Source organism: Ursus americanus, chromosome 1, assembly GCF_024610735.1.
Source record: "Ursus americanus isolate L20-20 chromosome 1, mUrsAme1.1.p, whole genome shotgun sequence".
Lineage (NCBI taxonomy): Eukaryota > Metazoa > Chordata > Mammalia > Carnivora > Ursidae > Ursus > Ursus americanus.
The window spans coordinates 30,417,599-30,440,939 of NC_142127.1; the positions used below are offsets into that span (position 1 = coordinate 30,417,599).

The following is a 23,341-nucleotide window of genomic DNA, read 5'->3' on the forward strand; positions in this document are numbered from 1 at the left end:
GCCTTAAAGCAGACCTGTCCCGAAGCAGCAGGGTGGAGAGACCTCTTTCTGTCCCCAGGATTCTGACATAGATTAGTGCCCTTTCTCTGATAAGTGAAGCCCAGGGGAGGTAAATGGGAGAAGTCTAATAGCAGAATTTGATAGGAAATGGGGGTGTCCCTCCAGAGGACAGGCAGCTGAATCCTTGACTCTCCGAAACTTAGCTAGATCGGATTCACCTGTTGGGCCATGAGGGCCAAGTTCCCGCCCATAGGCTTAGATTCAAATAACTTCTTTACACTCATCTTTCTTTTAGGGTACTTCTGTAGCATTGGGTTTTTATTCCCCATACTGTATGGAAAGGTTTCCCCTAACTTTTATGGTCAGATGACCAAGAATATAAATGCTGATTGTGAACTTCTAACATGTTAGCCTGTTGAATTTCAAAAAAATCCAGCACCGTGGTACAAGCTCTTTCTCTGTTCTTGAGTCTGCTCTTTCTCCAGAGAGAAGTCTCTCTTTGCCCTATTTTTGATCATTGGCTAAGTGTAAAAGGAGAAAAAGCTGCAATTGGAAAAAATAAATTTATGGGAGATAGGATTTGGCTGGAACATGAAACCACGCTATAAGCTTACCACGTGCAAATTTTATTTAAATTGTGACGTTTATTTCGTGCCTCCTGTGTGCTGCAAGGTGTTGCTGGGTCGTAGTCAACCCTGCTTTCATGGGGCTTATCTTCTAGTGTGGGAAGCAGACAGACAAGTAGTGAAATCATGTCAGGTAGTGATAAGTGAGAAAACAAGAAGCAAAAGATAGGGAGGGTCTGGGAAGGTAGTACTGTTTTAGATCAGCTGGTCAGGGAGGCCTTTCTGAATAGGTGACATTAGAGCAGAGATCTCCGTGAATCCAGGGAGTGAGCCATGTGACCATCTGATGGGAGTGTGAGGAGATGGGATCATTCCAGAAAACGGAATAGCACATGCAAAGGTCCGGAGGCAGGCCAGAAGATACTTGATGTGTCCTTTGGGCGTAGGTAGGAGAGAGAGATCGGAGAGGTAGCTAGGATTTGCCAAGTTGGTTTGCCGTGAAAGGAAGCAGTCTTCCATTTGTTCGCACTGGTTCGGCTTTGCGGCTGTTGACTGAGCACCTATTCATATACGGGTCAGGTAATGAAGCTCTTGGAGACCTTGCTGAACATGTTTGCTGGTTTAATTGCACACACATGTTGGCCTGACATTTCATCAAAAAAGGAATTTGAAGGGAATGTGCAAAGGAATCTGGAATTTCTGCAGTTTATTGGGCTTATCATTAGAGACTTCGTTTTATTTAGATGCTGTATTTTAAATGAATAATGTGACTAACGGTTTTCTACTTATTTCAATAGTAATATATGAATACGGTAAAAATGCAGATTCTTTTAGTGAAAACAAGGCTGCCCTGTCTCCTAGTACTTCAAGAAGCAACTACTGTTAGAACATTGTGTTAGCAGGCTGTTTCTAGAATGTAAAGACTGTAGGCGTGCTGACAACACTGTCTCCCTCATTGACCCTCCACCTTGTTCTCCCCTCTGGTGTGCAGATGGCGCCTCTTGAGATAACTACCCTGGGACCTCCCCACCATGCCCGTAGTGCCATGAAAGCTGGGGGTTAGGGTGTGAAGAATTAGCTGCATGATTCCTGGTTCGATCGTCTGTCTGCCTGCCTGTCCACCCACCTGCCCTTGCCCCTGTCAGTGAAGTACCCTGAATAAAACTCTGTGTCAATGGTATGAAGAGGCTTGCTTTGTTTTTCGGTTTTAAAGTGCCTTCTCAGTCTGGAGGATACATTACTGACCTTCCTCCACCTTCTAACAAATGCCCTTCCCTTCTATTAAAAAAAAAAAAAAAGGAACGAGGTGACCATACACATTGTTGCACATCTTGCAGATCTTGGAGCTCTTCCATATCATAAACATCATAAACATAGACAGCGTTGCTTCATTCTTGTTAATATTCACTTCTCTGACAAGACCACAGTTGAATCATTCCCACATTGACGGACATGAGGGTTTTTGTGCCTTTTGCGATAACGGTCAATACTGTGATGAAAATCCTTGCACACTCTTCTCTTTGCACATTTGTAAATGTCTCTATGCGAAAAATTCCTAGGAATGGAGTGGGGGGCAAAGGAGAAATGTGTATTTTAAATTTCGATAGATATTGCCAAATTGTATCCATCTATGGTCATCCTGGCCAAGAGTCCATGTTTTCTCACCTCCTAAGCAACACCTTGTAATTACCCTTCTTTTGTGTTTACTATATAAGGGAAGCATGCTCTTTTAGTTTAATTTGCATGTCTCTTAGAGTGAAATTTAAATCAGAGATAAACAATAGTGTGTTTTTGTCGAGGACTATTGTCCGTATGACCATGATTCTTTGAAATCTGTTGAGACTTCTTAGAAACCTAGTACGTGGATAATTGTATAAATGCTCCCAAGTGCTTTTTTAAAAAATGTGAATTCTATTTGTTGGGAATAGGGTTTTGAACACAATTTTTAGATTCATCTTGCTAGGTACGTTGTTCACGTGATGTGTAATGCTACTAGTTTGTTTCTGCATACTTTCTCAGATTCTTTCGGAAGAGAACATCTACCGCTCTGTGCATTTTTCTGTTTGTCCTTAGAGTGGTCAGCTTTCACTGGATGTTTTTGTGGGCTGTGTTGTTTAGGAACACTGTAGTTATTTCTTCTTGGTGCGTCATAAGCATGAATTTGTTCCTTTTTGTCTGTGATATTAATATTGCTACACCAGGGGCACCTGGGTGGCTCAGTCAGTTAAGTGTCTGACCCCCTGATTTCAGCTCAGGTCACGATCTCATGGGTTCTGGGGCCGAGCCCCACGTCGGGCTCCACGTCTGCTTGGAGTTCACTCTCTGTCCCTCTACGTGTGTGTGCATGTGCCCACGCACTCTCGCTCTCAATAAATAAATCTTTCAAATAAATTGCTACACCAGCTTTTTCTCTTTTCAGTTGGTTTTGGTATATCTTTTTCATGGTCTTCATTTTCATATATTTTCTATGATTTTGTTCTGTTATTCTAGAATGTCATTGGAAGATTCTAAATGATTCAGATTTGTAAAGCCATTCAGCATTTCGTATCCTAACAAATGAGTTTAATGTGTCCATAATTTTTGAATTACTGATATATTTGAATATTTTTCTATATTTTGTATTTGTTATATAAAACCTTTTTTCCCCATTTGCTACTTAAAAAAAGTAGGTCCTACCTTTTGTTGGATTAATCAAAATTTCTCTTACTTTTTCCCACTCCCTCTACCTAATTAGAAGCTCATTTAGTTTTCTCGGGTTACCATAGCAAAGTGCCACCAATTGGGGGCTCAAAACCTTAGAAATTTATTCTCTTGCCATTCTGGAGGCTAGAAGTCTGAGATCAAGGTGTCAGCAGAGCCACGCTCCCTCTGAAGCCTGTGGGGCAGTGTGTGTGTGTGTGTGTGTGTGTGTGTGTGTGTGTGTGTGTGAATCTTTCCTTGGTTCTTAGCTTCTGGTGGTTTTCTGGCAGTGTTGGTGCTCCTCAGTTTGCAGCTGCATTGCTCCAATCCCTGAATTCTTGGTCACATTATGTCCCCCCATGGATCTCTGAGTGATTTCTGCTCTTAGTTTATTATTTCCTTCCTTCTGCTTGCTTTGAGTTTATATTGCTCTTTTTCTAGATTCTTGATGTGGGAGCTTGGAGTGCTTTGAGACCTTTCTTCTCTACTAGTTGTATTTAGTGCTATGAATCGTCCTCTCTGGACTGCTTTAACTGGTCTATATATTTTGATATATTGTATTTTCATTTTCTTTCCATTAAATATATATATATATATTTTTTAAAGATTTTATTTATTTATTCGACAGAGAGAGACAGCCAGCGAGAGAGGGAACACAAGCAGGGGGAGTGGGAGAGGAAGAAGCAGGCTCATAGCGGAAGAGCCTGATGTGGGACTCAATCCCGTAACGCCGGGATCACGCCCTGAGCTGAAGGCAGACGCCTAACCGCTGTGTCACCCAGGCGCCCCTCCATTAAATATATTTTAAAATTTCCTTGAAGACTTGTCTTTGATCAGTGGATTATTTAAAAGTGTATTATTTCATCTCCAAGTATTTGGAGATTTTCCTGTTATCTTTCTGTTACTGGTTTCTAGTTTGATTCCTTGTGGTTGGAGAATACCTTCTGGCTGATAGAAAGTCTTATAAATTTTCAGAGGTTTGTTTTCTAGTCCATGATGTGGTCTCTCTAGGTCTGTGCTTCGTAAGCTTTTGAAAAGAATGGCTGTTCTGTTGTTTTCGGGTGGAGTGTTCTATAAATGTCTGTTAGATTCTGTCGGTTGATGTGGTTCTTTTATATTCCTCTATATCCTTGCTGATATTCTGTCCAGTTTTTCTATCCATTGTTGAGAGGGGGTCACTGCATTTTAAAGTTTTTTTTTCCCCCAGAATACATCCTTCCTCTTTGAGAATTTAAAATACTATCTGAATTCATAAGGAGCATTTCTTATCTGACCATCCCGTAGGCCTTGGTGGTTACGTGACACCACTGTCCCCTCCTTACACCCTTCACATTTAAAAGCAGACATCTCAGCTGCTGGAGATGAGCACAGTGAATTATAGCTGCTGGAGGAAGAACAAATAGTAATGATTTGAAATTCCCACGTATGTACTGTTGTAATAAGTTAACTGATTTCTTAATACCCAAGCTTGCTCTGCTCTAGTTCATCTTATATGCTTATCCTATATACTCAACCCTGCTGCATGTTAGAACCTCCTGGGGAGCCTTTTTAGAAAATACTGATGTTTTGGCCCCCACCCAAGACCAATTAAATTAGACTCTCTTGGTGTGTCTCTGGGCATTGGTCTTCATTAAGTGCTCCCCAGGTGAGTTCATTGCCCAGCCAGGGTGTTGCCAGGCCAATCTCTCCAAACGGGAAGCACCTACGGTCTGCAGGTCCTGTGCTAGGCGTGTGGAGGCACAGCGGAGGAAGGTTTTTGCTTTTTTGGGGGAAGGTGGTCCCGCAGCATTTTCTGAAGGTTTTTTACCTGAGACTCAGCTAATATTTCTTAATTGGTTGACCTGATCACAGACCGCTGATGAGCTGCCTGGGATAGGAGTGAAAAATGTTAGGAGTGTGAAGGGAGTTGGAGGGCAGCAACCTAGCGTTTAATCAGGGAAATAAGAGCTACCACATCCTTCGTGGTCAATCCTTGTTTTTGCTGCTTTTGTATTTGCTGTGTACTGTGCCTACTCATATGCACCCCTGATTGGTATTCTTATTTCCTGCATTTTCTTGGACTAAAATTCTCAAAAATTTACCCTTTCCCTCTCCACCTGATTGATTATAAGCTACGTATCTTAATTGTATTCTTGAGGGACGACCCCTGTTTTTCAAAATTAATAAGCTTGTTACTTTAGAATAGTTCTAGATTTATAGAAAAGTTGAAAAACTAGTACAGAGAGTTCCCATATACCCCACACCCACTTCCTGCTATTATTACCATCCTACATTAATGTGCTACATTTATCAAAATTAATGAGCCAATGATGATACATTGTAACTAATGAAAGTCCATACTTATTCACATTTCTTTAGTTTTTACCTAATGTCTTTTATCTGTCTCGGGATCCCATCTAGGATACCACATTACACTTATGGACTATCTTTGTTTTGTTTTTTATATTCGTAAAAATCATTTATTTTTCATTTAGTTTAGGTTAATTGGTAGATTTCTTTCTGGTAAAGCAAGAACACTAACATACCTTAATTCCCCTTTATTTTTCCTTCCCAACTTCTTGGCTAGTGTTATGTAAATTTTGGTTCCAGTTTCTTTTTAGGAACATAAATGCCATTGCATTTTTCATCAGGTCAGGGATATTCTGCGGAAAATGGCTGTTCTTGATCTTCCTGTGCTGAGGACATCAGTGAAAAAGCCACAAGCCTACACCACCAAATTTTGGATATCCCATTTGGTGATTTTAGAAATTTGTCTTCTGAAATTGCAAAATGATGTTTTCTCAAATCACCCCGCTCTCGCCCCAAAAGAATGCCAAAGGAGATTAACTGTGTGTGACAGAAACTTGTCCTTTCATTCCTGGCAGTTTGTAGACCCAGATATCTCCGTCCAATTCTCTTTTGAGGCCCAAAACAACCAGAATCATCGTGAGATGTGGTAAATAATACCCACGGAGTTTAATTTTTTTTTGAAATTGCAATTATAACTAATTAAATGCTAAGATGTGAACAGCTGCACAAGAATATTTAACAGCTTTCTTGGAGCCATCCCCACTTTTGATAGGACTTCTAAAAAGCTTACTTTATGGAAACATAGTGAGTGGTTATTTTATAGTTTATGTAAGAAAGTGAGAAATCGACCTGAGGATTGGCAGGAGACGAGTTCTCTGGGTTTTCTGTGGAAGCCACTCATTATAGATCTCCTTAGCTGGAGGACAGCCACAATACACGGCCTAAGGAGGGGCCCAAGACTGGTCAGCAGGTGCTGCCAGGGGAGGCGAGAGCCGGTCAAACAGGAGGATGTGGGCCCTCTCTGTGCAGGGTGTCACCTGAGCTCAGTCTTGAAAGATGAGCAGGACTTTTTCATCGGATACGCATATATTAAGCTTGGACTGTGTATCCATCACTGTTAGCACTGGGAGCCCTGGCTGAAATCACTTAGGATGTTCACCATGGGGGAGCTCACAGCATGGTGGTGGGGGGGGACTGATTCTTCAGTGGCTGCAGGCCAGTGCCGGGGACGGCCAAGAGTGGTCTGAGGCACCCAAGTCAGCCTGCCACCTGTTTTGTGTGACCCATGAGCTGATAATGATTTGCTTTCTCTCTCTCTTTTTAAAGATGTATTTGTTTTAGAGGACATGCATGCATGGGCACCTGACTTGGGGGAGGAGCAAAGGGAGAGAAACTCAAGCAGATTCCAGCTGAGCATGAAGCCTGATGAGGGTGGGGCTCGATTCCACAACCCTGAGATCAGGACCTGAGCGGAAATCAAGAGTCGTTGCTTAACCCACCGAGCCACCCAGGTGCCCCAAGCTGAGAATGATTTTTATAAAGCAGAGAGAAAACAGGAATGGGTATGGGGTCTCCTACCACTGCCTGTGGGGGGCGGGCAAGGCAGGTCCTCTGTCTGGCCCTTCAGATGATGGCCTGGCGTTTACAGGTTAGAACTGCGGCGCACCCGTAGGCTACAGGAGCACAGCTAAGTCTGACCGGGAGGTCAGAGAAGTCACCCCCAGATGAGGAACTGCAGCAACAGACTCTGGTACCTCTTCTACCTGATAGGCCTTCAAAGATACCAGCTTTCCTACCCTCCTTCCTGGATTTTTTTTTTCTTTGAAGATTTAGTTGTTCTTTCATCTGCTTCTTATAACACATGGCTTCCATTGCTCTTCCTGTCCCTGTGTATTGATTGCGTTGTTCTTTGTCTCGGTTTCTCTGAAGCAGGGTTTCTTAACATGAAATCTATGGATGGGGCTTCGGGGGTTCTTTGAACCCTGAAACTGAAAGCAAACGGACGCACGTGTGTTTACCTGGGCAGAGGGTTCATGAATCTGTCATTAGAGTCTTAAGAGGTCCGTCATTCAAAATTTTGAGAAACACTTTTAAATTGGGTTTCTCAAAATGAAAATCAGTACTACTGATGGCGGGGCTGCCCAGGCAGAGTTAAGCAGAGGGACTGTGAATTCCCTTCTGCTGGCCCCGGCCGAGATTACAGTAGCTCCGGTTACTCACCTGACGTCTAGTGAGAAGCTCCCCCCAGAAGTACTGTGTGCTTGCGCCGTGGTTGCAGCTCTTCCCTTTGGGGGATGGGAGGTATCAGAGATCAGCCTGGATGCTCAAGAAAGCAAGGCAGAGAAGAATTAAGGTGCTGACAATTTATATGGAAGATGCAAGGCCCAGGTGTGAGTACGAGGGAGAAGCAGGGGGACGGGGAGGAGGGGCTGCTTGTGTGCTGGCTGGCGCCTTTCACAGGCCGTGAAGAACTGTATCGTCTCTCAGTAGCTCCTTCACCTGGCTCAGCACCTCTCTAGGAGGGTTGCAAGGAGGGGCTATACCTCCCAATAGTCCCCAGTAGGGAGAAAGGAGGGGGTCTATCTGCTGCCCTCACTCCCATGTCCTTTTCATGTCGGTGACTTTGTCCCATGGGGTGCCAACTCTGCTGTACCTGAAGCTGGCCTCCTCCCCCCTCAGGGACCGCTCAGGAAGCCAGGTACTGCCCTCCACAGCATGGTAGCCTAGTCCAAAGTGGAGGGGTGACCCGTGAAAGCGGGGATGACCGTCAAAACAAAGAGCAATAGGGGATGTACTTGACGGAATTAGAGAAGGTGCACAGGCTTTCTTTCTAGTAATAGGGGAAGGCAGACTTCTGAACAAACGGCAGGTGGAACGGGGGGGCACAGAACCTTCCCGGCAGAGGAAACCTACGACCAAAGGTAAACATAAGAAAGAGGAGAGGCAAGGGGTCAGCCCTGCTGAGGTTGTGTGTTCATCCTGGATGCCCCCATCTGATATTTGTTCAGCCTCTAGTCTGTGCCAAGGTGGTGTAATGGGTGAACAAAAACAGACGTGGTCTCTTCTTTCACAGAGCTTAAAATCCAGTGCCAGAGACAGATATGAATCACTTAATCATACTCGCAAACATAAAATTGCAACTGTGTTAAGCACTCTCCAGAGAAAGACAAGTATGCTCCTCTGAGAGCCTCTATTAGGTAGACTTAAACACAGTGAGAGAGGTCAGAGAAGGCTTTCCAGGCAAAGTGGCTCATGGACCGAAATAGAAAAGACGGGTATGAGTTAAGGGCAAGAGGAAGAGATGAGCGAGCTCTCTAGGTTGGAGGACACCATGCCCAGAGGCTTTGTGGTAGGATGCAGCATGGTGAATGTGAACGTCAGGAGGAAGGCCGGTGTGGCCAGAGCAGAGAGAGCACCAAGGAGAATGGTTGGGAGGAGGCTGGTATATGGAGCCAGGCCATGCAGGCTGTGTGAAAGGAGTTTCACCTTTCCCTGAGGAGTAATGGAAAGTTGTTAGAGGAAATTAAGTGAAATATTACAGTTGTGTTAGCAGTAATTTGGAAGACCCAGGCAAGAGGACCCTAGGATATTGTAGACCCTCTGAGCTTCAGACTGTTATACGAGAACAATGGCTTTTTTTTTGTTGTTTGTTTTTTGTTTTTTTTTGGGGGGGGTTTATATTGTTCTGTTTTATTTAGAGAGAGAGAAAGAGGTGGGGGGAGGGACAGAGGGAGAGAGGAAGAGAGAATCTTAAGCAGACTCCATGCCCAGCGCAGAGCCTGATGCGGGGCTCGATCTCATGACCCCAAGATGATGACCTGAGCTGAAATCAAGCGTCGGATGCCTAACCGATTGAGCCACCCAGGTGCCCCCAAGAACTATAGCTTTAGGAGCCATTCCTGAGAAATCCCAAATATTAACCACCCCAAGGATATGTGAAGGCAAACAACTCCAGTAAAATCCCTCAAATAACACAGAACAGGCATAAAGACTTTTGGGCTGGTCGTTGTGGTAGACCCTCACACTTACTTGCTGGCCCTAGGGACATTTTTCAAAGTGGTGCAGAGCTTTTTCTAGACTATTATCTCTTAGATTTCTAGTGGCATTGTCAAGTAGGGCAAGAAACTAGAGGTGCCCACATGGAAAGTTCTGTAACTGAATCTGGAATACAGACCTCTTCCTGAGGCCCCTTCCCACCAGTCGTAGCCCTGGGTGTGGTGAGGTGAAGGGCTCTTCCCGCGCAGGCCGGGCCCAGGACTGCACACAGGAGGGTGCCCACCCCCTCGTTCTCAGCGGTGCCTCCAGAGCTTTGACCCACCTCCTGTTTGCTGTGCCCAAACCCCCAACACCTGCTCTGCTTCCAGGAACTTTGGGGACCGTTGTATGGCTAAAAAGTCTGCACGTCAAAACCAAACAAAGCAGAAACCCCATGGTGAAGCAACTGGAGAAAGAACTTTTATCAGTCTAACTACCAAGTTACCTTTGGCTTGTGATAAACAGAATAATCCAACTCATTAACCCAGGAGCAGGTATCTCTGAAGGGCAGCCTTTCTGTCTCTTGAAAAGCTTTGAGAGGAATTGAAATGAATTCTTATTTGGCAGGAACTTATTTATGTATTGTGATTACCTCCAGTCAGAACAAATCGTCTGATGACTGCAGGAGGCCCTGGGATTGGGTACAGCAGGTCTGGCTGATTACAAATGTATGCATATGAGCCAGTGTGTGTGTGTGTGTGTGTATTTTCTTTTCTAATCAAGTCAGCGATTCTAGTAGTCCTGTGTTCTGAGCTGTGAGCAGTTTTGATTCTTCCTTTTTTCTTCCGGATATTTCTAAATGGCTGCAAGAGGAGACCTCTCCCGACCCATTCATCTATGCACTTTCAGTGCACAAGCAGCAATAGGCTGATATCTATATGCAAGCTTCTAATTCCTCACATTCCCTGGAGTTTTCGGCATTCTCTTTTTTGAACTGGACAGCTGCATGTGAGAAGTTGATTTAACACAAGTCGTGGATGTTCCTTCTAAAAGCTTTTAGGTGCACTCTAAATTGTTACATCTTCCCAGGAAGATGGAGAAAAGAAGAGGGGCTGTTTCAAGGCTTTTACCTTCTTTTTAGGTCATGGACCCCTGTGAATCTGGTAATACCTCTGAACCCTCTCCTCAGGAAAATGTCTGGGCTCACCCTTTCTCGGCCCGTCTCTTTCTTGCTCTTAGCTTTAGGCTCCATGTGAGTCTGGAATTGCCAGACCTTTTGATTTTTCAAAACAAGTTTAGAAATAGAGATATTTGTGTGCTCTTTTTTGTTTTTTAAAAAACCACGGAACCAAATTAATAATCTCTCCCATTGCGGCCATTGCGGCTTCCAGGTAGTTATAAACCCTTCATTTTCCTTAGGGTCTCTGAGTTTCCTGTGATTTATTTGTTTGGTTTGGCTTCGCTTTCTCATGTGGGAGACTTTCCTGGTGATCCTTGGCTATCCTTGGCTGAAAATTCAGTGTGAATGGGTGGGGTTTTCCTGTAGGTGATGGATGGTGAGTATATATGGGTGTTTCTCTTTTCCAGAGAAGAATGGTCCAGTCTCCCAAGGGAGGCAGGAGTGAGGTGGGGTCTGAAGGGAGACAGGGAGGGAGAATGTATGTCTTTCCATAGTTGGATGCTACTGTTATGGGAGCAGTCGGTTTAGTATGTAGATTATTGCTAATATCCCAGTTGTCAGTGTTACACTTCATCCCACTGCTCCACTGTGCCCAGTGCTTTTTGAATCCAGAGAATCCTCTTCAATTTTTCCAGAGCACAGAGCTACAGTCTTCTGTAGGGTTAGATGCCTTGTCTACGCAGGGATGAGGAGAGGCTCTGGAGGTCTGAGCTGCTCTGTCTGCTTTTAAATAATCTCTTTTTTCAACCTAAGACTCACCCCTGCCTTCTTGCCGCCTGGTGTCTTCAGATTTGAACCTCTCAGGAATTCTACAGAATAAGCATCTTTTCAGTCCTTTACCACTGGTTCCTTTCTCACATTCTCCATATTCACATCTCCTGTCCTAAACCCTAAAATACTTATCCCTCAGCTATTCTTTTTGACTCCAAGTTTCAGCACTAAAGAGTTGTTAATGTTGCTCCTCTATTTTTCGAGCATGTCACGTGTGACTTCTCCTGCTATGATGGCTACTTCTCCTTGAGAGCCCCTGATTCTCCAATCTTGCGATGTCTCGCAGTCCTTCTCTTTATCACACACAAGCCATGGTGGTAATTCAGGACCCTTGACCCTTGTGTGGCTTCCGGATCGCAGTGGCCCTTCTGCTCCCAGCCACTCCTTTAGCTATCAGCTTGCTCCTCCTCCCGTGCTCTCTCCTCAGTGTTCGCATCCCCGAAGGGCCTGCCCACACTCTCTTCTCTCTCTCCTGAAACAGACCTCCCCAGCTCCGTGAGCACAGCTGTTCTCTTCAAGTAGGGAATCTTGGATCTGTGTTATGATCCCCAACCTTCTCCCTTGATTGAATCTATCTCCTATAAATGCCTGATGGAGACCCTTAAATGAAGATCCTGCAGAAACCTCAGGTTCGCGCATCTAAAACCAAATCCATCTTCTCTCCCACAGCCGGCTCTTCCATCCGAGTTTTCCGTGTTTGTTAAGGGTGTCACTGTTCTCCAGTTCATTCACGTTAAAATCTGTAGGGCCATTTATTAGTTATACTACTTCTCACCTCAGATTCTAATTCGTTGTAAAGTCCTATTGCTTGTGGGGGTGCCTGGGTGGCACAGCGGTTAAGCGTCTGCCTTCGGCTCAGGGCGTGATCCTGGCGTTATGGGATCGAGCCCCACATCAGGCTCCTCTGCTATGAGCCTGCTTCTTCCTCTCCCACTCCTCCTGCTTGTGTTCCCTCTCTCGCTGGCTGTCTCTCTCTCTGTTGAATAAATAAATAAAAATCTTAAAAAAAAAGAAGTCCTATTGCTTGTATCCTCACAGGGCCTCGGACTCTGTCCTCTGCCTTTTGTTTCCATTTGCATTGCCCATCCTTGGGACTGCAGCAGCCCTGCTTCAATGATCATTCTTGCTGCTCTTCCTCCCTCTGCTTTATCTTCTCTCTAGTTAGTCTTCTCCCACCATGATGCCCCAGTCCAGGTCTAGTGACATCAAAATGAACTGAGAGCTATTAAAACCTGCCTACTTCTGGACACCTCCACTCAGTGATTATTTTTTTTAAAGATTTTTTTAAAAAGTTATTTGACAGAGAAAGAGAGCACGTGCACACATGAGAGCTGGCACAAACAGGGGGAGAGGCAGGGAGAGGGAGAAGCAGGCTGCCCACTGAGCAGGGACCCCGAGGATGTGGGACTCAATCCCAGGACCCTAGGATCATGACCTGAGCCGAAGGCAGATGCTTAACCAACTGAGCCACCCAGGTGCCCTCCACTCAGTGATTGTGATTCATTAGATCTGGGTGGGATGCAGGAATCTGAATTTTTCAAGATGCTTCCAGTGAGTAAAGTATATTTAGAGCAGTATCTACTAACATAACATAATAAAATAAGATATGTTTGCTAAATGTATTATTTATGATTTTAACACAAAAAGCAGTGCTATATGGTTCTTATGGATATATGCATATATCTCTGTCTCTTTCTCTGGGTACACATGGACTAGAAGGCTATTCACTGAAGGGAAGTGTTTATTTCTGGGGAAGGGAACAACATGGAGCTCAAGGGTAGGTATGGCTTATTTCTGTTACAAACTCTAAAGCCACAGTGGCCAAACATCAACACGATTTTATTAGGAATGGAGAATTGTTATGTCGTTGCACTTTTCCTTCTGTATTAAGCAGTCTTGGAGCTCTACAGACGATTCTGATGCGTACCCAGGTTTAGGTTCCGCACTACCGTGTGAGTGCGCATCTAAAAGTGCAGATGTGACCACATCACACCCGTTTGAAAGCTTCCATGATTTCTATCTCCTGCAGAGTCCATTTCAAATGGCATAGCATAAGAGATGCTGGCCTACCTTTTTAGCCCTGCTTTCCATTACTCACCATTCACCCAGTCAGTGGGCCAGAAAGCTCTGCTCTTCCTGGAAGTGGGAAAATGCCACGTCCTTTCACTTGGCTCTTTTATAGATGCTGCTTCTTCTGTACCTAATTCTCTTTCCTGATGTACCATGTTTTGCTCCTCCAAATATTGTGTATCCTTCAAGATCTCTCTAAGTTCTACTTCTTTTTTTAAGATTTTATTTATTTATTTGACAGAGAGAGACAGCGAGAGAGGGAACACAAGCAAGGGGAGTGTGAGGGAGAAGCAGGCTTCCCGTCAAGCAGGGAGCCCGATGTGGGGCTCAATCCCAGGACCCTGGGATCATGACCTGAGCTGAAGGCAGATGCTTAACGGCTGAGCCACCCAGGCGCTCCTCTAAGTTCTACTTCATTAGGAAATGCTCACCCTTTTCAAAACTTCCATTTCGTATTTCCCCCAGAATTTCATCTCTACTTCTTCTGTGATACGTACAGTATTGTATTAGTCATTGTTACTCACTTTTGTGCTTATCCCATCCTCCCCCGTCCCCAAATGTGAGCTGCTTAAAGGCAGAGACTGTATTATGTACTTACTCAATATTCCTTTTATTGATCAGGTATTTCTGAGCACGTGTTATATGCGAGGCGCTGTGCTAGATTATGGAGAAGATGTACATATGAGTGAAGCAGGGTTCCACCCAGACTCGGTCAGGAGGTTTGTGACAAGTGTTCAAATCACTAAGGGGAGGAGAGTCTAAGAATGCCCTATCTGTCTGGCAGCCTTCTCAGTTTTAAAAGAAAGAGGAATCCAGTGTGGTTGATGAAACTCGTTGAAGACTTAGGATGAGTTGTCTTTTGAGTTGGCTGTCCTGTGAAGACAATGACAAAGAAACATAGGTCAAGATAGAAGCTTGTTGAATTAATGAATAAATCCTAGGCAGAGGGCCTCGAAAGTCTTGGAGACCTTTGAGAATCTACTGAAGAACACTCAGTAATTCACTTTGACCAGGCCCTAGATCAAGTGGAGGGGAACAGTGGAAAATAAGACTGGGAGAGGGTTTGGGGCTCATTCTAGTGAACCTGGATGCTAGACTATCCAGAGATTGGGCTTCATTTGGTTAGGTGCCGCTGAAAGTCTGGGGACAGGGTTGTGGCATGATAGGGCTTTGTTTAAAGCAGCAACATGTAGCATGGTCCGTAAAGGAAGCTGGCAGAGCAGGTAGGAGACAGGGAATTCAAGCTGGGGCCGAGGTGGTCGGGCAGCAGATGGGAAAGAGGGGACAGGCATAAGCACTTTTGTAGGATAGAACTGATTGAACTGTACCTCATCACTACAGACTATGGAGCTGATGGGAACCAGGGAGCCAGGGGGTGAAGGCCCTTGAACATGACTCAGAGAGTTCGACCTGGGTCTTGAGTAGGAAATGAGTTATTAATATGAAGAAGAGCATTGGGAAGAAGATGGGGTTTTCTGGTACAGAAGATGTGTTCTGACTTTGGATATTTAGTGAGTTTAATAGTCCCCCTCCTCCCCACTAGGTATATCTAAGTCCTAACCCCCAGTACCTGTGAATGTGACCTTATTTGGAAATAGGATCTTTGCAGATGTAATTAAGTTAAGGATCTTAGGATGAGCTCATGCTGGACTTAGGGTGGGCCCCAGATCCAGTGATTGGTGTCCTTAGAAGAGAGAGGGCGATCAGAACCGAAACCCAGGGGAGGGGCACGAGCAGACAGAGGCGGAGAAAGCAGTTACGTGGCTCCACGCCTCGAGTGTGGGAGGACCCGGGCTCTCTCTGGGCTTCCACAGGGCACCAGCCCTGCTGACACCTTGATTTTGGATTTCTGGCCTTCAGAACTGTGAGACAGTAAACATCTGTTGCTGGTCACTGAGGGTGTGTCGCGGCAGTCCTAGGAAACAGACAGATATGCTCAGATTTTAGAACAAGACGAGAAGTTACCAACCTTGAAGCTCCATCTGTAACTTCGTTGTCTTACATGATCCACTGGATCCACTGGGGACATTCATGGTGAAGATCCTGTTGCTTTTGTGGGTTTGGTGAGAGGGTGGGGGTCGGGGTGAGGAGGGAGTCGCGTCTTTGATTAAATGAGGCAGATAGAGTGGATTTGCTCCCTCACAGGGAATGCCATTTCAAAAGCAAGAAGCAATCAGTAACTGAGCCTTTGTGAAGTTTCTATTTTGTGTCCGACACTGTGCTAGGCCCTGAAAAGGATATTAGAGTAAGATTCCATACGGAGTCTTGAGGTGCTCACAACTCAATAATTGAAACAGAGCCATTAGCAAGGTGAATGTGTCATCAATTGTTAAGAGGTATAAGGAAAATTGAACTGGATAAGGAACCTTACTTTATTTTATTAATTGGATACTTAAAAAATTCATCACTGAATTTGAGGTTCTGTGACAAAGTCAACAGGATGTGTCCCTTGATTCCATTAAGGTCAAATTACCCCTTGGCTGAAGGCATGATGCCTGCCGATTTAACAGCAGAGCTCTGGCATTCGCAGGCTGAGAAATCATCCTCTTTTCTCTCCCTTGCTAGGACAATGCTGTGCAGCCCACAGAATCAGCAGGGGGTGGAAGCACAATCACCCTCCCGTAATGGGAACTGCGGAAATTCAAGGACTGTCTTCTCCGAATGGTTTGACAAGTTCCCATTCGCCTGGCTAATTGTGTCAGTCTGCTCCCCTTTTTCTTCCACGGGGCTGGGACTTAGCAGTGTTAGCTTGAGTGTTAGTTTGCGTGTTAGTGGTCCCCTGCTGCAGGAATGCACCCTGGACGGGATCCCCCGTCCCATCACTGCAGTCTGGAGAGGACCCAAGAGCCTTGTCTGCTGTCCCCGGAGTGCTCGGTAGCATGACTTCGAATAGAAGTCACATTTGTTTCTGGACCTTCCAGGCAAAGCCGTGTCAAGTTTGTGTTGGCTTGGGGAGATGGCCAGAACAAGACTGAAGAACTTGAGGAGGCTAATGGAGCTGAAAGGACAAGCTAGGTGATTCCTTGAGCTTCCTCAGTCACTGGTGACTTACCACCGACAGTCCAGTCCATCTTGTATGACTGCCCCCCAACGAGTGCAGCGCAGTCCCTTTCAAGCCATAGCACCTGTAGCCAGCCCCGGTGCCTACCTATGCTATAGGCCATAGGTTATCCATGCCGAGTGGAAATTAAGCTGCAGTGTTCACGGCTCCCAGCACTAACAAGACATCAGTCAGCTCTACCGTATGAACTTTTTCCATGAAGGACAAAGTAAGTACTTGTGAATTAAGTCTTGAGGCAACTGGGAGTCCTCTTATCCCTGATAATCTCTTGCTCTGGACTTGTTTCTGTAATGTGCAAAGCTCTTTGGCCCCCAACCTCTCCTTTTCTTTTCAGGAAGAGACGGAATTAAGGTTGGTTAAGGCATCTGAGCCAGCCTTGGGGATTGAGGCAAGAGAAATGAACACTCAGTTTCTGGGCACAGTATCCCCAGGATTGTTTGCAGGGTGACTTCTGGTTAGCAGAGAGCTTTTGGGAAAGGCAGAGACAGTTCCTATAGTTTTGGAGGTCAGAGGTCTCGGGGCAGGCACTGGTGCCCTGCTTTTAGAGTAGGGGGTGTTCAAGGTATCTCTGAGGTGTTCCTACTTGTCACTTTCCTTGGATTTATAGCTTATCCTGGTTGGGGGTAAGGCAATGAATGACAGCGAGCCCCTGGAGAGGTAGGCAGAGTATCCCTGTCACCTGTATGGTCTCCTCCTTGGAAATATAGACATTCAGAGAAGGAAAAAGGGAAGGGCTGCCATCACGAGTACCACAGACTAGGTGGCTTAAATGACAGAAATCTCTTATTTCACAGTTCTGGAGCCTGGAAGTCTGAGATCAAGGGGTGGGCAGGTTTGGTTTATTCCGAGGCCTTGCTCCTTGACTCACAGATGGTCATCTTCTCCCTCTGTCCTCACATGGTCTTCCCTCTGCACATGTCTGTGTCCTGATTACCTTTTATAAGGACAGCAGTCGTTTTGGATGAGGGCCTACCCTAAGGACCTCATTTTAATTTAATCACCTCTTTAAAGACATTGTCTCTAAATACAGTCACATTTGGAAGTACTTGGGGGGGAATTAGGAATTTCAACATATGAATTTTGGAGGGAAGAGTGGAAATTAAGCTACGGTGTTCATGGCTCCCAGCACTAACAAAGACGTCAGTCAGCTCTCCTGTATCTGTGTTCTGTGTCCACATGGAAGAGGCTACAATTCATTCAGCCCGTAACCGAAGGGAACTGGTATTCTACCAGGTTCAAGTTTGATTTTATAACTTCTGATGAACCTTGATTGTCTTATCAGGGTTCTCTCTCTCTCTCTCTCTTTTTTAAGACTTATTTATTTATTTGAGGGGGCAGGAAGGGGCTGAGGGAGAGGGAGAGAGAAACCCAAGCAAACTCTGCAGTGAGAGTGGAACCTGACACAGGGCTCGATCTCATGACTCCAGGATCATGACCTGAGCTGAAAACAAGTCAGACACTCAACTGACTGCACCACCCAGGGGCCCTGCCTTATCAGGGTTCTTGTTTTGATCCATTTGAAAATGGATCCAAGCCACGAGAAGATATTTTTGAGGGTGTTTGTGTATGTGCATAAGAAAGGTTTGAATGAATTTAACACAAGCCAGAGCACCAGGATGATTATCACACATGAAATTTTCATATCCAGTTGTGCCCCTCATCCGCTTCCACAACGCACATTACTGATGCCCTGAGAAGAGGGGTAGAGTCATGACTTGGGACAGAGGAACTGAGAGTCTTCTCATCCTGAGGTTTCCCGATGAGGCAAATTTTGAGATCTTTGTATTGGCACCCTACCTTCAGCCTGTTTGGGGCTGGCTTCTACAGCCCACGGAAATGTCTTCTGTTTCAGAGGCAATGGACTGTTTAACTGTATACTAAAAAGAACAAGCTTTTTTTTTTTTTTTTTAAGATTTTTATTTATTTATTTGACAGAGAGAGACAGCCAGCGAGAGAGGGAACACAGCAGGGGGAGTGGGAGAGGAAGAAGCAGGCTCCCAGCGGAGGAACCTGATGGGGGGCTCGATCCCAGAATGCTGGGATCATGACCTGAGCCGAAGGCAGACGCTTAATGACTGCGCCACCCAGGCGCCCCTAAAAAGAACAATCTGAACAGTGTTCATTTTGTTTTGATCTACAAAAAACCTCTTGCTTTTGAAATCAGTCTTGAAAAACACCCAGGAGGAACTCAAGGCTAAATTCTATTTTTCTAAAACCACTTTTATTGGTCGAATGACCTATTCCCAGTTAACTGAACACAAAAGTGGTAATGAAGTTCAGCTCAGCCAATTGTTAACAATCCGGGATGACAGCAGATCCTCCCAGCTGAGAAGTTTATGCGGAACAAAGTGGCCTAAATCCTCTATGGCTCTTGACTTTTGCTTGCAACTCCCTTGTCAGTGTGCAAAGATGGTGGTTTTCCATCAGCTTCCTGCGGACGTCTTTTGATGACTCACACCGGGCCCGTTGGTGAACTCAGGTGTGTGGCGGCCTCGCCCCTTCGCGCCATCTGCTCTTTCGCTCGCTCTACAGGTGAAACCCAGGGTGGAGCGCGGTTCTCGAGTTCTCTTGCAACTATTACATTGTCTGGCTGGGGAGGTGCTGTGTGCTGCTCGGGACCCGTGTGTCCACACAGAAGACTTGTTTGCTTACGTGCCTGTCTAGAAATGGAAAGCTGAGGGATGGCAAGCTGGTTAGGGGGAAGATGTGCTTTTCTAGCTGCCTCCATCAGGGTATCTTATCTGTAGGGATAGAAGGTAGTGTCCTAGGACTGCAGTTTCTCTGACGTCTTGCCGTCAGCTGTTTAGATAGAAGCTCGTTATCGCCGGGTGGGGGGTCAAGGATGACGCTTGATAAGCTTTAGGCACCCGGATATGAAGCATTACAGAGCACCTGGGCCAAGTAGTGGGGATATTCGAATCTCACTTCAGCTTTAAACGTGAAGAACATTAATTAAGATTGTGGGGGAGATTTACCTAACCCTTAGGGAAGAGAAACTTAGACTTTGGTTTTCTTGCTGCTGCTACCGATGCCGAAACTAGGATTTATACAATTAATTGGTTCCTTGTGGAGTAGCGCTTCTGACTTTTACGTACTGTTCTTAGTAAATAAAGTTAATGCTTAAAAAAATCAGACTTGTCACATTGCAAATATTCAATAATTGAGTTAATTACAGAAAAGATAATTCCAGAATAAATACAATGTGGTATATACTAGCAATGGAATATTATTCCACTATAAAAAGAAGTGGAATTCTGGTACAGGGTGCAACGTGCATGGACCTTGAAAACATTACACTAAGTTAAATACAGGCACAAATGGGCAAATAATACATGATTCCACTTATGTGAGGTACCTCAAATAGGCAAACTCATAGTGCCAGAAAGTAGAATAGTGGTTACCAGGGGGTGTAGGGGGTGGGGGAGGTGGGCAATGGGGACTCATTGTTTAATGGTACAGAGATTCTATTTGGGATGATGAAAAAGTTCTGGAAATGGATGGTGGTGATGGTTGCACGACATCGTAAATATACTTAATGCCACAGAGTTGCACACTTAAAAATAGTAAATTTTATGTATATTTACCATAATAAACATTTTTTAAAAAAATTGATTCTAATGCAGGAAGGGTATATAAGACTTCTACAAATGCAAACATATAAAAATTAAACCTTACCTTTCTCAGACATATATTACCTGAACTTACAAACCTGTCTGAGGTAAGTTTTGCTGTGGTTCTGGCCCCCCGATCAGCAAGAAAACCTTCACTCCAGGCAATGACCAGGGACCATAACCCCAGACAGTATAGCCCACTTCCCACCCAGCATTTTGCTGGGAGAAATACTATTTCTGGGAAATATCTCAAAGGATATAGGCTTCATTCATTGTTTCAGAAATTCTAATTTTTATCCCTGGATCGAGCAGATCAGAGTGCTATGTGCTTGGGCTTCTTTTTGGCCCTGCTAAATCACTCCAGTGACTTGTGCTCTGGCATTCTCTCTCCCACTGAGGGATGCTGGAGAAGCATTACAGCAGACTCCCTACTATAGATAGTTGGGGGCACTTCTAATCAATTGCTTTCCCTCCTGACCCTTCAGTGTGCATGATAAAGGACACTATAAGAATTTACCCAAGGAAGGAAAAGTTAACACCTTGGGAGAAATTTCTTAACAAGGAAAAGCTAACACTCTTGAAGTGTGTACATTGTCCTTTATCTTAGAGTCAGTGTGATTGTGCTTTTTTGTGGCTTTGGCCACTAGTTTGCTCAGAACCTAATTTGTGAACCACATCAAGTAATAGTTTAATAGCTTACAAAATACATTTCTGTGGACTAGTCCTCATGCTCTAGCCTCTTTTTTGTGTTGTCTTTTTCACATCGTATACATATTTTATAAGTTAATGCATTCTTTCTTGAAGTTAGATGGTGTATTAGGGTTCTCCAGATAATCCCTACCAATAGGGTGTGTGTGTGTGTGTGTGTCTAGTGATGGATCAACAGCTAGAGATTGATCGATTTTAAATAAGTGCATCCTGTGATTATGGAGGCTGGAAGTCTAAAATTTACAGGGCAGGCCAGCAGGCTGGAGACCAAGCAAAGAGTTGATATCACAGCCTTGAGTCCAAAACCTCCACTGGGACAGAATTCCCTCTTCCTAAGGGAACCTCAGCTTTCTCTCTCTCTCTTTTTTTTTTTTATAATAATATTTTTTTATTATGTTAGTCACCATACAGTACATCCCTGGTTTTTGATGTAAAGTTCGATGATTCATTAGTTGCGTATAACGCCCAGTGCACCATGCAATACGTGCCCTCCTTACTACCCATCACCAGTCTATCCCATTCCCCCACCCCCTCCCCTCCGAAGCCCTCAGTTTGTTTCTCAGAGTCCACAGTCTCTCATTCTTTGTTCCCCCTTCTGACTCCCCCCCTTTCTTTATCCCTTTCTTCTCCTACCGATCTTCCTACTTCTTATGTTCCATAGATGAGAGAACCATATGATAAGGCTTCAGCTGGTGGGATGAGGCCCACACACGATGTGAGGGATAACCTGCTTTACTCAAAGTCTACTGATTTAAATGTTAATCACAACTAAAAAATACCTCTACAACAATATCTAGACCTCTGTTTGACCAAACAACCAGGCACCAGAGCCCAGCCAAGTTGATTAAGCACAAAATGAACCATCACAGATTAGGGCTATAAATAAACAATAGAATTTCCTTAAAATGGGCCCTCATTGTGGTCTTTCCCATGTGCTGCTTTGAGTGCATGTTGAAGAAGGTTGCATTTCCCTCCCATCCCCTCATCTCGGTTCAGGTCTCATGTTGTCATCGTTTCATCAGCTGGTAGGGCTGTCTTCCAAAGCAGGGTTAGTTACACGGCATAGAGTGCTCATTGTGTGCGGACGTGTTGAGTGTGTGAATGTGCGATGCCCTGACCTGCCAGCTTACCCTGGTAGATGTAAGTGTTACACAGAGCTCTGCCCGCTCCTTGGTAAGCAGCCGTTTTTGTCGAGGGGTGCGCTGAGGTATATGACCTCACCAATTATTACCATTCCCAATTAGACGGGCCCCAGGTGTGTGTTCATAAAACGTTAGCTCGCTCTCTGCAGCTTGAACGGCCCCACCTGACTTGATTCCAGGGATTTCACGCTTTTGATTTTGTTCAATTGATTATGTTGCTGCTGTTGTCGTCTGAAAGGTCTTCAAACATCCGCAGACCTGCTTTTCGTTAGAAGACATTCCCGTTGTTGAGGAATATAACTCCTTGCCCGCAGTCGTTCTTACCTTTTTATCTTTGGTAGGCTGGTTACTTTGTGTGGGCAGAGACCTCGTCACGGTCAGTCGGAGAGAGGAGCCTGACCACCGCGCTCTCTCTTGAGGTAAGGATGGAAGCGATGACGGACTTTGGCTTTTCGTTTGGGAGCTCTGGGTTGGGTGACCGGGGATCCGGGCAGACTCTGGAAATCTTGGGACTCTGTCCTCTGCCTGTCTCCTGGGTGATTTGCCAGAATTTCTAGCCCATCCTAACCATGTGCTGCTCGCTGTGGTCCTGGGGTTTGGCAGGCAGATTTCGGCCTGAGTCCTATTTCTGGTGAACCCAAGGAGGAAGTCCCCATGCCCAGGGAATGATTAGTGGTTGAAAGAATCCTCTGTTTCCCACATAATACACTAAGTTGGTCAGTTACAAGAGAACGTTCCAGAGTTACTATCCCAGCGACAGGGCAGGACTATGTGGGGGATAGGGAATGATGCTCAGAAGTGTCTAGATCAAAGGAAACACATTGCGAAGTCTACTTAGGAAGTGCATGCACTTATTATTGAGCATTTGTAATTATGGGACATTTAAGTGTTAAGGATTAGAAAATTTTTCCTGATCCAAAATAGGATGAAAGTGTTCCTCCACCAGAGAAGAGATAACGGCATCTATTTGGGCATGTTTAAAGTTGTACGTTTTACCGATGACTGCTTTTTACTTCATGTGGCCTTTCCCGTTTTCGATGTGATGCTTAATACCCATGTTGACCACATTCAGTTGTCGGACCCGTCTCTATTTTCTCAGTGAAAAAACTGAATCTGAGGTCTGGTTTTCTCTGGTCAGGCTGCCACGGCTGGGGAATGTCTTTTTTTAAGGCCTCAGGAACCTGAACGTGGTCTGCTGAGGAGTCTTCCTCCTGGTGTGGGCTCTTGGCTCCTGGCCCAGAAGCCCTCTGCTTTGCAAACAGACCTCCCACCTTGCATCTAATGGGTGA

The 23,341-nt window shown here is 45.0% G+C and overlaps 1 protein-coding gene across 5 annotated transcripts in view; it reads left to right on the forward strand.

Annotated features, from left to right (window-relative positions):
- Window positions 1-23,341, forward strand: part of LYPD6B (LY6/PLAUR domain containing 6B) — a 208,766-nt gene that overhangs the window by 98,892 nt on the left and 86,533 nt on the right. For 4 of the 5 annotated variants that reach the window (XR_015723758.1, XM_045782175.2, XM_087860636.1 and 1 more), the window contains exon 2: window positions 22,394-22,471. The exons of the other annotated variant lie outside the window; for it this stretch is intronic. The gene's annotated coding sequence lies outside the window, so the exon portion shown is untranslated. The remainder of the gene's footprint in view (window positions 1-22,393; window positions 22,472-23,341) is intronic. 5 annotated transcript variants of the gene reach the window in all.